Raw genomic sequence first — 14,966 nt, 5'->3', positions numbered from 1 at the left:
ATACAAAAACTATATAAAACAACCAAATGTGTGTTTAACAACCAAAAGGATAACTAGGGATGTATCTATAATTAAGGCAGGAAAGAAGTAAGAGTATGTACTTCTGCTGGTACTTACATACGTACGCCAGCCCAGTCAGAACTGGGGTGGGTTAAACAGTGCTTGCTTGATATGAGAAGCCTGACACCCTGAAGCCATTTGTCTCTTTTTCTTAAATTTTAGCCAGTTACACATACAACCTGTTAATGTGTACTCATACTAGGACATTCCTTTAGATGCTTAAAGGAAAACCAGGACATATCTGTTGGGGACTTATTCATACACAGGGGACAAATTTAGTTTTGCTTCTGTATCTCTAGGCAATTTGAATCTCGTGAATGACCATTTCTATATAAGTAGGCTCTAGTGGTTAGATTTACCCCTTCCACTAACACTGTCTCCAAAGTATACTTGGGTTGCTGCATATGAAATATTATAGCAAAATTTTATAGGTTTTGTGACAGTTTGACATATCATTCTAATAATATATAATAATATATTTACCCATTCTCCAGTTATTGGACTTTTGGGTTGTTTTTATGTATTTTTTTATCTTGTGAAAAAAATACCACTATAAATTGTCTTCAAATGCTTTCTGTTTCATATATATATATATATATATCAAATATCTGTAGAGGGAATTGTTATCTTGAGGTTTGAGAATGCATATAAAGTAATTCTAAATTGCTTTCTAAAGTGTTTATATCATTTTCCATTTTTGTCAGCATTATTCAGGGTAACATTTAGTACTAATAAACTTATTTGTCAGTTCTACATTGAATCATCTGCCCTTATCCTCAGCTTTACTCTCTGTGGTTTCAATTCTTTGTAGTCTGATGGTCTGAAAACATTAAACAGAAAATTCTAGATATAAGCAGTTCATAAGGTTTAAACTGGGTGCCATCTGTGTGGAATGATGAAAACTTACACCAACCATCTGGACCCATGTCATCATTGTTCTGTGTTTCCACGCCATCTCTGCTCCTGATCCTCTGTTAGTAGCATGCTGCTATGACCTCCATTTAGCTCCCCCATCTTTGTGGTTCCCATCAAGTGACTTTAGATAAGACACCCAGCACATATTATAAAATGTAGATGAGGGCTATTGTGGAAGAACATGAGGCATTTTTAAGGGTGAGATGGACAATAGTTAGAGGTATCGTTATGTAAACATACATCCTTAGATAGGTTAGGTTATACTTGTAAAGTTTACAGAAAACAGTTTCCTGCCAAGGATGGACAGATCTGTTTGAATTTGTTCTTAAGGGAGAGAACAATAGCCATGGTTCTCTCTCTCTCTCTCTCTCTCTCTCTCTCTCTCTCTCTCTCTCTCTCTCTCTCTCTCTCTCTCCCCTCCCCTCCCCTCCCTTCCCCTCTCCCTCTCTCTCTTAGTTTGGAAAGCCATATCCCTACCCAGGGGCCAGAGAAACAATTCTGATATTCAGATATCACTATTTTGACCAATAGTCAAAGACCTGGGATTCTGTTCCTGGTTTTATAAGCTGCTGATTATGAAGAGGGCTCATTCTCAGTAAGATTCCAGCCTGCTGAGACTTGACTAGCTGGGGGTCAAACAAGTTTTATGTATTTATCAGTGGTCTCATGCTATGTTCATTCCAGGTTTATTCATAGTAGCTAGAAACTGAAAAAAGAACTTAAATTTCTCTCAACCGAAGAGTGGATAAAAAAAAAATGTGGCACATATACACAATAGAATACTATTCAGCTATTAAAAGAAAAGACATCATGAATTTTGCAGGCAAATGGATGGCACTTGAGAATATCATCCTGAGTTTGGTAACCCAATCTGCAAAAGTCATGCCTAGTATGTACATATTTATAAGTGGATATATATATATATTGATAACATACAGGATACCCATGCTACACTCCACAGACCTAAGGAAGCTAAACAAGAAGGAAGGCACATGATCGGATGCTTGAATCTCACTTGGGGGAATAAAATAGTCATAAGAGGCAGATGGAGGGGGGAACTGAGAGAGTGGGGAGATGGGGATGTGGATTGCTGGGGACCTCAGGATCAGGTCTGGGAAAGGACAAGAGAGATGGCCAGATGGCCATGAGAATGAATGGACATCTTCAACTGACTGGGTTTGGGAGGTGGGGGGCATCTTCAGGATGAGACAGAGACCTGGGATAGGGGCTAATCCCTTATCCAAGCTCCCCAAGAATCAACGGGGGAGCTGTCCTTAGCTGTGACTCACTGCACTGGGGATACAGAACCTTAAGAGGTCTTCTTTTGTAGCCAGGCCGGAAACCTAGTGGAGTGCTAGAGACTCCAATCTATGCACAGAACTTTTGACTCAGAGTGTATCCTATTTACAAGAAATGCAGGCACTGGGGATAGAGTAGAGACTGAGGGAATGGCCGACTAAAACCCAGCCCAACTTAAGCTCCATTCCACGGGCAAGAGCCAGTCCATGACACTATTAATGATGCTCTCTTATGCTTGCAGACAGGAACCTAACATGGCTGTCCCCTGAGAGGCTCTAACGAGCAGCTGACTCAGACAGGTACAGACACCCACAGTCAAACAGTGGATGGGGCTTGGGGAGTCTTATGGAAGAATAGAAGGAAGGATTGCTGGCACCAAAGGAGATAGGAACTTTACAGGAAGATCAATAGAATCAACTAACCTGGACCCTTTGGGCTTGCAGAGTCTGAACCACCAACCAAAGAACACACACTGGTTGGACTTGGACCTCCTCACACATATGTAGTAGATGTACAACTTGGTCTTCATGTAGGTCCTAAACAACTGGATCTGGGGCTATTCAAAAACTGCTGTCTGTTTATGAGATATGCTCTTTTAACTGGGTTCTCTTATCTGGTCTCAGTGGGTGAGGATGCACCTACCCTTGAAGACACTTGATGTGCCAGTGTTGGGGAAGCCAGGGGCCCCCAACCTGCACAAAGGAGAAGGGGATGGCAGATGGGAGAAAGGATTATGGAAGAGGGTGACCAGGAGGGGGGCAGTGAGCTGAATGTAAAGTGAATAAGTGAAAACAGACAAACAAATAAAAAAATGACACATCCCTACCCAGGGGCCGGAGAGACAATTCAGATCTCACTCTTTTGACCAATGGTCAAAGACCTGGGGTTTCAACTTCTGGTTTTATAATTTGCGCATTATGAAGGAAGTTCATCCTCAGTAATGCTCCAGCTTGCTGATACTTGGCTAGCTGGGATCAAACAAGTTTTATGTATTTATCAGTGGTCCCTTGTGTAAGAGCAGTGAGGTTGGAAGCCTGGGTCCTGAAGAATGCCTAGAAGTGTTTCTCTTAACAGAAAAGGTAAAAAGTTTAGATTTAGTAATGATGGGGAGTAAAAGAACAAAAACTATGTTGACATTTCTAAGGCATAGAGTAAGAATGAGTAAGACACTCCCCCACCTCACCGCTTACAGGAAAGCTGGCTTGAGTCATGAGGTCAAGATAGCAGGAGAGCTGTCCCTGCCCCTCGACCTGCTGCAGAACCCTGGAGTGTATGCCCTATACCTTACCTGGGTAGCACAGTATAGCTAACCTGGTGGCAAAGGGTGCAGATAAGTCAGCCCGTAGGGTGTGAGGGAGGAAAAGCTGATACTGATTCTCCTCTGCTCTTGGATGCCATGGGCGATACTCTTCCCACTTCATCCCTTTCTTCCTGCAGCAGAGAGAAGAGCAGGCTCTCAGGTCACCACAGCAGGACAGCCGTTCCTAGACCTCATCACCAGTAGCACTTGTGGGCATGGGACCTGCATATCACCTGGGTAGCATAGTAGAGCTGACTCTGGTGACAGAGGGCAGGTGAGCTGGCCCTCACAGTATGAACATCAGTGAACTACCCCTAAGTTTGGCAGACAGAAGTTTTGAGTGAGCTATAGCTGGGGCAGTGCTTGAGAGCTCACCCTGGTAGAGGGGGCCCAGGAGAAATGACGGGCTGATCAACTCAGCTACCTCTCAGATCTAGATCCAAGGCTTTGAGTTAACCCACCCCTGTATCTACCCCATCTATGATCTGTTAGAGCATATAAAAGCACTGGTCCTGCAGTTCCAAAGCAGCAGGATCTCCATGACACAGGGCAACAGCAGGATTACCAGAAGCAGTCTCTATGAGGATCCAGTATAGACAGTATAGCAGAAGTCAAGGGTCCTCGAAACAGACCAATGGCTCAATGCAATGGTCAATTTCAAATAAAGATATGTGAACATTGGATATACTATGCGACACACTGTGATCTACTACAGGATAAGATCTTCCTCCTCCTTCTCCTCTTCTTTCTCCTTCTCCTTTTCCTCCTCTTCTTCTCTTTCACTTCCATCTTATTTTTTTCTCTTTTGGTGGTGAGGTTGCAGGTTGGCTCTGAAGGAACAGAGAGACGAGTGTGGGATTGGGATGCATGATGCAAAATATACAAAGAATCAATAAAAAGTTTAAAAAATGACTAAGATAAAATATAACAAAGTTAACACAAAAATTCTTTTTTTTATTGGAAGTTTTATTTATTTACATTTCAAATACTATCTCCTTCTCTGGTTCCCCTCCGGAAACTCCTATCCCATCCCCCTTCCCCTGCTTCTATGAGGGTGCTCTCCTACCCACCCACCACTCCTGTCTTTCAGCCCCCGGCATTCCCCTACATTGGGGGAATTGAGCCATCACAGGACCAAGGGCCTCTCCTCCTATTGGTGTCTGACAAGGCCATCCTCTGCTACATATGTGGATAGAGCCATTGGGTCACTCCCCGTGTACTCTTTGGTGGGTACTTTAGTCCCTGGGAACTCTGGGGTTGGGTGGGTGGATCTGGTTGGTTGATATTGTTGTTCTTCCTATGGGGTTGCAAACCCCTTCGGCTCCTTCAATCCTTTCTCTAACTCCTCCATTGGGGACCCCCTGCTTTCTCTCTCTCTCTCTCTCTCTCTCTCTCTCTCTCTCTCTCTCTCTCTCTCTCTCTGACTCTTTTTCTTTGTCTCTCTCTCTATGAATTCTCTCTCTCTCTCTGTGTGTGTGTGTGTGTGTGTGTGTGTACACTTGTTCTTGTAGGTTCTAGAGAGTATGTGAGTATGTGAGTATGGAGGTCAGAGATGAACATCAGATGCTGTCCCTCTGGTGCCAATCACCTCGATTTGAATGACAGGGCCTTTCACTGGTCTGAAGGTCACTAATTAGGGTAGCTTGACTGGCCAGTGAGTGCCAGGAAACCATCTGCCTTACCTCCCTCTTCCCCAGCACCTGGACTACAAGTGTTACATATTACCCTGGCTTTTTTATTTAGGTTTTGGGGAATGAACTCAGGGTACATGCTTTACTTAGTGAGACATTGCAGATCACTAGCTTACACTTATATATGGCTGAAATACAGGATGTGAAAGAATAAAACTGGTTTTTAAAATTTGTTGAGATAACTATGGATAAACCGAATTTATTCTTTAGAGCACAAGCTCTTTCTCTCTGTCTCTCTCTATCTCTCTTTCTCTCTTTGTCTCTCTGTATCTGAATAGATTATCTATATCTTCAGTTCTTCCAAATAATGGCTATTGTTTTCAAAGTAATAGATCCTAAATTGAGTAAGAAAAATGAGCATAAGTGAGGCTTAAAATATGACTCTGTTAGGAAGGTTTTTTTTTTTATATAATATTTACTAATGCCACCTTTTATGGTCTACATTCAACAGTTTACTTCTGTAGATTCAAGACAGGGTCTCACCACTTAGCATAAGCTGTCCCTGAACTCAGAATGTATACAAGGCTAGTCAGGAACTTACAGGTATCTACCTGCCTCTGCCTTCTAAGTGCTGAAATAACAGGTGGGTGCTACCAATCCCAGCTAGGTTTAACATCATAGTTAGATGCATGCTAATTGTAATCAATTTAGATCATATACATTATTACGTAGTGAACACTTACTCTAAACCTTAACTATGTCCCATTTTGTAGGGGTCTAGGTTGAATACTTCAGGTGTAAATGTTTATGAAACACGCTGAGGTTTTTTCTTCAAGTTTTGGGTGTTTAGCTTAAAAATACTAGTGTTTTCTCATATTCACCAACCAATATCCCAGGGCTTCATACTCATCAAAGGCAGAATTAATTGTGAAAAATGATGCATATAAATTGACATTCATATAGTTTTTCATCAATAGCCTTTTCTTTTTAAAAGTATTTTTCCATCAGATCCCAATAGATGGTAATTTCTAACTCTTGAGTAAAATTAGTATGATGAACTCATGTTCAGTGAGATTACTTGGCCTCTGTCTCTCAGCATGCATGTCACTTGTGTGGACTGTCTGTATATGTGTCTTATTTTTGAAAACTCTAATTGAATTCATAGAATATTTATCAAATTAATATATATTAGCATTAGGTGAAAGTATATGAAGCACACAGGTTGACACTCTGAATTATTATTGCATCTCCTTCTAGAGTTCTACAACCAATCCTTGGGGGAAAATACTCATCTTTAAAACAGATATGTAAAAGCCCACATGCTCTCCTTCTGTGTACTCCCCTGTATATCTATACATATATTATATATATATATATATATATATATATATGTGTGTGTGTGTGTGTGTGTGTGTGTGTGTGTGTGTGTATGTGATATTAAAAGACAAAGAGACTGCCACTATTGCCCTCACACAATTTTGTTTAATTTCCAGTCTTCCCAAAACTGCTACTGGATTCTATATTCAGCACTGTAAAATAATCCTGAGAATGGAAAGAGCGCCATACTTATTATAAAAGGCACCATACTGGCTCAGTGAACAAGAGCCCTTTGGTTGGCTGAGTCTCATTTCTTCATATGTAAAATGAATGCAATAGATATATATTGTTAGGATAAATAAAGCTTAAATAAAAGTAAGTATTAGGGTAAATATGGAACCACACTTAGATAAATCAAAGATAGGAATCTTCATTTAAAAATGCTTTATTTATTTATTTTATGTATATGAGTACACTGTAGATGCATGGATGGTTGTGAGCTATCATGTGGGTGCTGGGAATTGAACTCAGGACCTCTGCTCACTCTGACCCAAAAATTTATTTATTATTATATGTAACTACACTGTAGCTGTCATTAGACACACCAGAAGAAGGTGTCAGATCTCATTACAGATGGTTGTGAGCCACCATGTAGTTGCTGGGATTTGAACTTAGGAACTTCAGAAGAGCAGTTAGTGTTCTTAACCACGGAGCCATTTCTCCAGTCCAAAGATAGGTATCTTGAAGTGAATGGAAAATACTGAAACTAAACCAGATTCATGTCTGTCTTAGATGGAATTGCATTAGCAATGTTTTGTTTATTGCTGATGTCCAGCTACCAAGGAAAGTAAAATATTTATGACAGCCTGCTCTACAAAGAGTGAAATCTTGCAAATGGACACATAGTTCACCAGCTCACAGGCGTCCTCTATGCAGGATACTAGTGCCGAGAGTATGAAGGAAAAATATACACATTGTTCTCCCCCTTGCCAAAACCTGTGGAAAGGTTAAAATATCATCAGCTATTATAGTGTATGTCAGATATTAATGGTAAAATTCATGTAAGATATCCCATGGCTCTTTGGAGGGAATCATTTGTAGGATTTCTTCAGTAATTATTAAGTTGTTTTATTTTGTTATAGGCTAGTTATCTCGGCTATGTATAATGGGCAGGAACTAGTTAATACATCCATAGTAATGAACAATCTTTTAACAGTTAACAGCTGAGATAAATTGTTTTATAATGCATTTCTATCAGAGAAATAGATTAGAATTAAAAGAAAATAAACAAGGCAAGAGAACATACTAGAAAGTAGATCCACACCACTCAGAAATGATTACATTAGCAGACCCACAGATGCTCCCATTGGTGTGTGAGTTTTATAGCTGAAGTTATCTTCAGACTGTAGTTCAGAAAAAATGAGACTGAGTAGTTTTTCTAATTTTTGAAGTTTTATGGTTGTGGTTTGTAAATCGAATATCTAAATAACAGAGAAGAGAAATTTGGCTTGAAGATTCAGAACCTATTAGAATCAAGTGTATTTTTTTTCTGAGAATATTGTTCATGAATATTAATGTTTTGTTATTATTTGTTGCAAATGTAGCAAATCAATAAATTATCCAGTTAGATGGCATGATATATTAGTAAATTCTCTTCTTAGCTAAACTAAGCTTTGTTTGTTGTCTGTAACATTGTGGGCGTTAAGGAAACTGGAAGGTATTTGTTAGGCCAGTCATGTGTTTTTAGCTCCAGGAGAAGCTTAAAAACAGTGAACACTAGGCAATGTGTTCAGTGAGGCCTGTGCTTTGTGTCTTGCAGAGACCCAGTCAAACACAAGTTTGATTTAGGGGAGAATGTTTTGCAGAGTTTTGGTAATGAGGTTTCTAATAAACTGTGCTGTTAGGTTTTTAGATGAACCTTCGAATCTGAACAGTAAATTCCAAATACTGGCATGGGACCAGCTAGCAAGAATTTGATTTCTGTTCACTGGAATTGCCTCTTGCTAAAGTAAGATAAAATAATGTAAAATGTTTATTGTATTGAATATTTCATATTCTCCTTTTCTGAGTGAATTACCATGTACAATTTCACTATTGAATAATTTGTGGATACCTGTGTAAGTTATCAAAGCAGGCAAAGATAGTTTGGAGTATTTATGCATTGGCCTGGGATTGAGTATTTATACATTATAAGTACATTATAAGTACCCTGCTTACCTCCAGTATGAACGCAGTGTGGTGCTGGTGAAGGATAGTTTCAGTACTTCCAGTATTTCAAAGATTCCTTCTCTCTCTCTCTCTCTCTCTCTCTCTCTCTCTCTCTCTCTCTCTCTCTCTCTTTCTCTCTCTCTCTCTCTCATTCTCTCTCTCTCTTTCTCATTCTCTCTCTCTCTCTTGCTCTCTCTGAAAGACCTTTTTTGATGGCATGGAACAGTGCTTGTTCCATGACAGCCAGATTACACAGATAAATATTGCCTCAAAGCAAAATAGAACAAAACAAATAAGATTTATTTTGTAATAATTTATTACAAAGATTTATTTATTTAATATTTATTAATTTATATTAATAACATATTAATATAATTAATATATAACATTAATATTTATTTATTTATTTAAAAGATTTATTTTTGTAAAAAAAATCAGTGCAACTGTGTGTGTGTGTGTGTGTGTGTGTGCTTGCTCATATGTGTACATGCACTTAGGTGCAGGCTCCCTTGAGAGCCAGAAGTATGGGAGCCCCTGAACCTGGAGTTACAGACAGTTGTGAGCTGCCTGACTTGGGTCCTGGGAAACAAACATGCCATCTGAAGGGGCAGGACTCACCCTTAATTTTTGAGTTATCCTTCTTTCCCCCAGCATTCTTGTTTCTCATGTACTATGGGCAAAATGGTGACCTGGGTGGTTAATGTCTTGGAAATTTGAGTATGTATTCATGTTAGTACAGGCACATATAAAACAATTAAATATTTGAGGACATGATTTATGATTTATGCATCTGTACACACATTTAATGATGCATTGTGAGAAAATTGGCTTTTTTAGTTTTCATGCCATATTTAGAAACAAGAAAAGACCTAAATATCAATCCTATATAACTATATCGATAATGCTGACACAATATATTCTTTTATTTCCACCATCATATGAAAATATAATTACAGGCTTAGTCTCATATTTGACTAGCAAATAAATATTTAATAAGTCACATGGTTCTACTATGTAAAAGGCCAACATATATTGAATGCCTAGTAGGTAATTTTTCCTTATTAAGTACTTCAAAAAGTCTCACATGTGGAATGAAATATATAATATTACAGAAATAAGTTATATAGTTATCTCATGTATAGTAATTATATAATATGTAACATAAGGTATGCTTATATGAGGATCTCTAATAATAAGTTATATATAGTGTGCATAAATCTACATATGACTTTGTAGTTTTAGAAAGAAATCCTTTTTCACTCCCACGTGAGGCTCTAGAATGCCACCTCTGTATGTCCCGAATGTGCATGTGTATCAATTATGAAGCTCATTTCCTAGAGGAAACCTGACATAAAGACAAGGAGAGGATGTGCTGATCCTCCCTGGCATGGCTGAGGTGAAGTTGGAAACTGAGTAGTGAGAATTCTGTGTCCTCATATTTCTACATGGTCCTGTATGTGAAACAGAAGAATGGTAGACCTATGTTTTTTCCTTTCCTCCCCCCTTTAAACTGTAATAGGCTGTCTATTAATTTAAACAAAATATTTATTCCTTGGAAAGTTTATTTGTATCCAACCTAGCTTGACCATCTGGCCAAGCTTCTTCTCACTCCTTTCAACTTCCCTCAGAATCCTCCACATCACATCTCCTCACAACGTCATGTTCTCCTGTCATACTTTCTAATTAATTAAGTTATTATATTTTTAACTCAATGTCTCCCATTAATGTTGCCCTTACTTACATGGATGAGAGGGCCATTCATTTGGGTCCAGGGAACCTATCAGTGGCTACATTCCTAAAGAAGGGTGACTTTTCCTTCCTTAGCATCTGCCAATAGTTCATCAGCTAAGGTTGAGACTAGATGTCCATCAACAGACAAATAAGCTATGAAAATCTGGTGCTATACACAACTTGATAGTAATCATACTATTCGCAAAGTTTACAGGTAGTTGGATGGAACTGCATAAGGTGAGAGGGAAATTTAGTACTGGTGGCCGGAGAACAGTGCTACTTGTGTCAAGACCAGATGCTGTGCTTGCAAAGGAAAAGGTAGCATATAACAACAATCATGTCACAGTAATGATCTTTATCAAGAAGCATCACAGCAGGAGTGAGGTCCTTAGCAAGCCCTGGGTAAGCAGAAGATGATGGAAAAAAAGCAGACTCAAGCTTTTTCCAAGTCTACAATTTTCATGAATCCTCTGTGAGGCACTGTTGTCTCTTAGTAATAGCTGCTTTGCCAGGAAACACAGAGACTGATAGCAGATCCTAGGATTGGAAAAATAATCACACTTCCAATTTAGTAATATATCCGATTTTTATTTAAAAATAATTGACCCGCTGGGCAGTGGTGGCACATGCCTTTAATCCCAGAGGCAGGTGGATTTCTGAGTTGGAGGCCAGCCTGGTCTACAAAGTTAGTTCCAGGACAGCCAGGGCTATACAGAGAAACCCTGTCTTGACAAACCAAAAAAGAAAAAAAAAACCCTGACCAGTGAAATGTTTATGAAAGATTGTAGATGTACCATTAGAAATGTCAGAAAGACTACTCTTTGGCCCTGCATTTCTTGTAGACAGGACAAATATTGGGTCAAAAGTTTTGTGGGTGTGTTGGTATTCTTATTTTTCCATTGGAGTTCCTGCCTGGCTACAAGAGGTGATCTCTTTAGGATATCATATCCCTACTGCTATACTTCTCAGCTAAGGTCACACACCTTGACTCCTGGGAGCTTCCCCTACCCTAGGTGTTTGCCAGTTTCTCCAGATGCCTCCATTCCCCACCCCTAACAACTGAAGATTTATATTCATTCTCTTGGCCCTCTGGACCTCTCTCCTGTCTCTCCCCATACCTGATCCTGACTCCCCCCCCATTCCCCTCCAGATACCCTCTCATACCCAGTTCCCTCTCTTCATCTATGTCCTATCGCTGGGATGGGTGGCAGGGATCAGGATGTACAATAAATAAATAAATAAATAAATGGAAAAAAGAAAAATACAGTGAAGATACTGTTATAAGCATAGAAAAGGGGAAATGGGGAAATAAAAGGGAGCAAAAATAAATAATTGGAAAACAATGGGGGGAAAACACATAGAAATGTCAGAAAGAGTTTTCTGTTAACTTTAGTAGCATCTATAGAATTGTAGTAAAATAGCTACTACCTGAAGTTAAATTCTGAAAACTAAAGGAAACATCTGGAATATTGGATTAGAACTCTTCTTTGCTGCTTATGCTGGACATAATTAGTAAAAATTTTAAGGCAGACACCAGCAAAAACTCCACTCATTCACAAGAGATTGAAAATAATCCTCAGAACAAACTGTCAGCTTTGGATAAAATAAGAAAAACATTCCAGTAGTGACATGTCATACCAGGACAACTCTTGATGAAGGTGAAACGGGACACAAAGAAGTAGGAGTGAGCATTTCCCCAGAGGTAAATTCACAGATGATCAGAGCATGTTGGCACTCTCAAAAATCTTTCGCTTTTATTATAAAGTGTCCTGTCTTTCAAAAACTTGTGAATTATTGTTTTCAGTTTTTATGTTTGCCTTTTTTGGTTTTAATAGTTAATTGTTTTCTAAGCTGTTCACAGTCAGGCATTCCTACCTTAACTACTCATTAAGGATATTTAATAAAACTCTGTGGCTATTAAAGGGAGATGACTCATAGTCTAAAAATAAATTATTGGGAAAATATCTCAATGTATTTTGGCCAATAGTCACATTAACTCCTTGTCCATAATGGTTCAGAAAACTAATAAAGATTTGTGAAGTGTGTACATCAAAAATAAGCAACCTTCAGGTCAGGGTGTGTTTGTAGCCCTTTTCCAGTCCCATTCTCACAAAGTTGTAACTGGCTGTAGATTGTTTAGTGCACGGATTTCAATGAACAGGCTAACTATGGGGGTTGTATAAAATAGAGTTATAATAGAATATTATAGATGTATAAAATAGAATTTAAAATAGGTTATAAAGCCTGTTGAGTCGTGTATATAGAACAGAAAAATTGCTTGAAAGACACGTTAAACGATGAGCTACAGTAATAGGTTAACAAGTTCCGATGGACAGAAAATTTTTTTCCTACAAAAGATTGTTCTTATGTTCTGCTCTAGAGTGCTTTTAGCCAGTGATCCTTGTTTATCATCATCATCATCATCATCATCATCATCATCATCATCATCAATTTTGAACACTTTGAAATTCACTGTTAAAATATTGTCTTATGCAGGATTAAAAGTGACTTAGTAAAATAGAATCGTATATTCTTTCTGAGATACTCTGTAATTTTCCTCTAACATACACACAGCAAACAAAATAGTAACATGATGATAGAGAAGATTATACTCTGGCACCAATCAGTGGGATATTTGAATGTGGAGGAAATGAAGCTTACGCTTGACAGATAATAACAGTTGGTACCTATGAAATGCTCGATGCTCGCAATTCATAAAAGGAATTACGAAACTGCTGTTTCATCCCTTTCTGAATCTTTGAATAGAAATTATTAAATACTTCCATCATCAGAGTTTGCTATTTTTAAATATGATACGCAAGATACTAATAATTTAAGAATCTTATCTTAAAATCTGTTGAAACTATAAAACCTTTTTTATATAGCTAGAAAATTTCTTCATAAAATCAGATTCCCAAAATAAATGTTACAGAGTAAGATTAACAGAAAAGGAGAATGAGTCTCACTGTACCTCCATTTCCTAAAAGAGCAAACAAAGTTAGTCTAGGAAATTAAGAGAAGTACTTATTATATACTGTGATTTTTGTAAGAAGGTTTGCAATTGATTTTTTTCAAGTATGTGTTCTTAATGACTCTTTAAATTGTTGCAGATTTCCTAAGCTTTCCTAAAACTAAAGTAAAAGCATTGGCTGTGATAGTCATAAGAGTGTCTTGGGAATTATAAAGAAGACGATTTGAGCTTAATAGGTTTAGCAGAGAAATACTTTAATGAGACCATGAGCCCCAAGTAACAGAAGGTAAATGAAGGCAAGAAAAAAGCTAGTGATACCCTGGAAGAGAGTTCCGTACCCAGATGGAGGTAAGACTGGCATGCAACGTGTAGAAGAACCCATTACTGATTGTACTATGGCCAATACTGTAGGCAAGACTCGTAGTAGTCACCCATTATTCTGTTCTACCTCCTCCCAGCCATTTGCTGTATTATGAGTTTTCTTTATTGCCTGGTGAGCATTGAGTGTACTGCTTCTAGACTGCCATACTTACTGGTGTGCTTTCCTCCTTTTCTTCTCCTCCTTCCTTCTTTCCTTCCTTCCTTCCTTCCTTCCTTCCTTCCTTCCTTCCTTCCTTCCTTCCTTCCTTCCTTCCTTCCTTCCTTCTTTCCTTCCTCCCTCCTACCCTCCCTCTCTAACTTCTCTCCTTTGTTCCATCCTCTCTCTCTCTCTCTCTCTCTCTCTCTCTCTCTCTCTCTGTCTCTGTCTCTGTCTCTCTCTCCTTACAGGAGAGTGAGATGACATTGGGCAGCCATGTTATCAAAAGGTCTCAACCTAGCATGGCTGACCAATATCCAGTTAGCCACCGAAGAATCTATAAACCCTGAACTCTAGGCAATCTTCCTACAGTCTCCATTGCCTACATATTGCAGCTCACAGTACAAATTAAAGTGGTAACTAGATGTCAGGTTGCCTCTTTTAACACCCTCCTTACCCAGATCAATATTAACTACTCTCATTGCCATTCTCTATATTTGTTCCTGTGTGCTGCAGAAGGAAACATCGCTGTTGATGACTGAACAAAGAACCGATCAAGGTATAGCAGAATATCATTAGTAGTCATTTTATCACTACTGTCTTTTAAAGGCAGTAATAGTTGGTTCATCTTATGTCCCTGGGCTATCTAGTCTTTGGTTCTTTGTTCTCTAAGCAGTGTCAAGTATGGGTTCCATCTTGTGAAGTGGTCCTTAAGTCAATTCTGATTTGGTGGATTACTCCCACAAGCTTTGTACTTCCATTAGACAGAAGAATGTTAATGGATGAAGTCTTGTATAGGTCTTGTGGAGATAATCAAAGCTGGTGAGAGTTCAATAGTAGAAAGACTTATGGAATTATGGTCATGTAAGACAGCATTCCAGAACACTGCTCCTTCCTCTGGCTCTTTCATTCCTTCTAATACATTTCACATTCAATACAACAGAGAGAGAGAGAGAGAGAGAGAGAGAGAGAGAGAGAGAGAGAGAGAGAGAGAGAGAGAGAGAGAGAAAGGGAGAA

Source organism: Apodemus sylvaticus, chromosome 3, assembly GCF_947179515.1.
Source record: "Apodemus sylvaticus chromosome 3, mApoSyl1.1, whole genome shotgun sequence".
Taxonomy (NCBI): domain Eukaryota; kingdom Metazoa; phylum Chordata; class Mammalia; order Rodentia; family Muridae; genus Apodemus; species Apodemus sylvaticus.
This window is presented reverse-complemented; position numbering follows the sequence as displayed.